Source organism: Neophocaena asiaeorientalis, unplaced genomic scaffold, assembly GCF_003031525.2.
Source record: "Neophocaena asiaeorientalis asiaeorientalis breed wild unplaced genomic scaffold, Neophocaena_asiaeorientalis_V1.1 scaffold725, whole genome shotgun sequence".
Classification (NCBI taxonomy): Eukaryota; Metazoa; Chordata; class Mammalia; order Artiodactyla; family Phocoenidae; genus Neophocaena; species Neophocaena asiaeorientalis.
Window position 1 is genome coordinate 67,118 of NW_020172823.1, and position 2,918 is coordinate 70,035.

Consider the following 2,918-nt stretch of genomic DNA (forward strand, 5'->3'; position numbering starts at 1 on the left):
GGGCCATTGAGTCATGAAAACTCCATGGCACCTTCTGCTGTTTGCAGATCTAGGCCTATCTCTAGGTTTGTCTTTGTCTTTGATGTCTGTAACCCCAAGGCTTAGCCTAGAGTCTGCCATATGGGAGTTGCTCTGTGTATAATTTTCAATGGAGGAAGGAAGCAAAGATTTTTTAAAAATACATTTTGGAAAGAAACCTGGAGAATCTAAATATCACATTTTGCAATGAACATTTGGGAGGATACACATAATTTAGATTTGATAGGTTTTTTTTTCCTTTTCTGTCTTCTTTTCATGCTTGAAACTATGCCTTACTAAGCTCTTTAATATATAGCAAACCCCTATGAAATCATAAAGAAAAGACCAGTGACCAACAATCCAGTAGAAAAATAAGCAAATATGTGAACAGATTGTTCATAAAAAAGACAAATCAACATTTCTTAAATATATGAGAAAATCTTTCATCTCACTGATAATAACAGAAGTGAAAATTATAATTACAATGATATATTGTTTCTCATCAATCATATTGGCAAAGAACAAGAAGTTTGGAAACAAATTGGATTGGAGAAAAGGTGGGAAAACTGGCATCCTTATACATTGTTAGTGGCTTGCCTCTTTTGGAGGGTAATCTATTGTTAGACAAATATATGAAAGAGACTTGGAGGCTTACTTGTATGAACTTTTGTGTGTGCTTTTCGAATTTCTAACCTCATATTTATAATAACTATTCAAAAATAAATTTTAACTTAAATAAAATATGCCTTATAATCAGAGGATATTTTAAACACACCACATATTCTTAGAAATGCTCCAAATCCTCAGACTTACACACTTAGATTCTAAACCAGGCCACCATGTTAGTAAAAGACAGTGAGAAAGGCCCATTGGTTCTCTTAGAAATGTTTCCAATTCTGAAATGGCATTAACGAGGGTAGATGGTTTATCCTCCAATTTGAAGGACAAACTTCCAAGAAGCCCTTAACTACACATTTCTCCTGTAAGATTCACAATCTATTTTACTGGGTAAGTCCATAATAAATGCTGTACGGGCACTATTACTACTATTAAAGATAATTGTGCTTTCCATCGAGGAGACTGTATCTGGATACATATAGAAGTGTGATGCGAAACAGCACTCTTGATACTTAGAAAATATCCAAAGAGCAGAAAGGGTAGCCATTGAAAATAATGATTATGGAAGATAAGCTTTCTATTTTTTAGGCATCTTTTTTGTTTTAGGGTAGTCCCAGATTTTGGTCCTTCCATTGGAGGAAACAAAGAATGGTGAGATAGTTCTCATGATTATACTCTTAACTGAGTTCATATGCTGCTTTAGAAATGTTCTTTGTTCTGAAAATCATTTAACTTCTTTTCTATTGCATTTTAAAAATTTTATTTATTTATTTATTTATTTATGGCTGCATTGGGTCTTCATTGCTGCGTGCAGGCTTTCTCTAGTTGCGGCAAGCAGAGGCTACTTTTCATTGCAGTGTGTGGGCTTCTCATTGCGGTGGCTTCTCTTGTTATGTAGCACAGTCTCTACGCATGTGGGCTTCCGTAGTTGTGGCACACAGGCTCAGTAGTTGTGGCACACGGGCTTAGTTGCTCCATGGCATGTGGGATCTTCCCAGACCAGGGCTCAAACCCATGTCCCCTGTATTGGCAGGCAGATTCTTAACCACTGTGCCACCAGGGACGTCCTATTGCAATTTTTTTTTTGCGGTACGCGGGCCTCTCACTGTTGTGGCCTCTCCCATTGCGGAGCACAGGCTCCGGATGCACAGGCTCATCGGCCATAGCTCACGGGCCCAGCCGCTCCGCGGCATGTGGGATCTTCCCGGACCAGGGCACGAACCCGTGTCCCCTGCATTAGCAGGCGAACTCTCAACCACTGCACCACCAGAGAAGCCCTTTGTTGTTGTTTTTTGTTTGTTTGTTTTGGGTTCTTTTTGCACCTATTGCAATTTTTTAAATTGAAGTTTCTGCGAATGTCTATTTTCCCTATCCTTTAACTTATTTTTTATTACCTAAGTTATATATGCTCACAGTAGAAAAATTGGTAATTATAAGAAAAACTTTTAGGAAAGGTATTGCATATACTAACACTGATAAATACTGCTAACATTTTGGTATATATCCTTCCAGGCATATCAGTGGCAGTCTGTGTCTACACAGACACACACATACACATACATACACAAATAAACATATCTTCACCAAAAATGATTTCATTATGTTTATTTCACTGTAATCAGTTATCTTTCCAGCAGCATAAAACACGCTATTATTTCTCCTATTTTATTTTATTTATTTAGTATTTATTTTTTTATCATTTTTAACATCTTTATTGGAGTAAAATTGCTTTACAATGGTGTGTTAGTTTCTGCTGTATAACAAAGTGAATCAGCTATATGTATACATATATACCTATATCCCCTCCCTCTTGCATCTCCATTCCACGCTCCCAATCCCTCCCTTCTAGGTGGTCACAAAGCACTGTGCTGATTGCCCTGTGCAATGCGGCTGCTACCAACTAGCTACCTATTTTACATTTGGTAGTATATATATGTCCATGCTACTCTCTCACTTCATCCCAGATTATGCTTCCCCCTCCCTGTGTCCTTAAGTCCATTCTCTACGTCTGTGTCTTTATTCCTGTCCTGCTGCTGGGTTCTTCAGAACCTTTTTTTTTAGATTCCATATATATGTGTTAGCATACGGTATTTGTTTTTCTCTTTCTGACTTACATCACTCGGTATGACAGACTCTAGATCCATCCACCTCACTACAACTAACTCAATGTCATTTCTTTTTATGGATGAGTAATATTCCATTGTACATATGTGTCACATCTTCTTTATCCATTCATCTGTTGATGGACACTTAGGTTGCTTCCATGTCCTGCCTATTGTAAA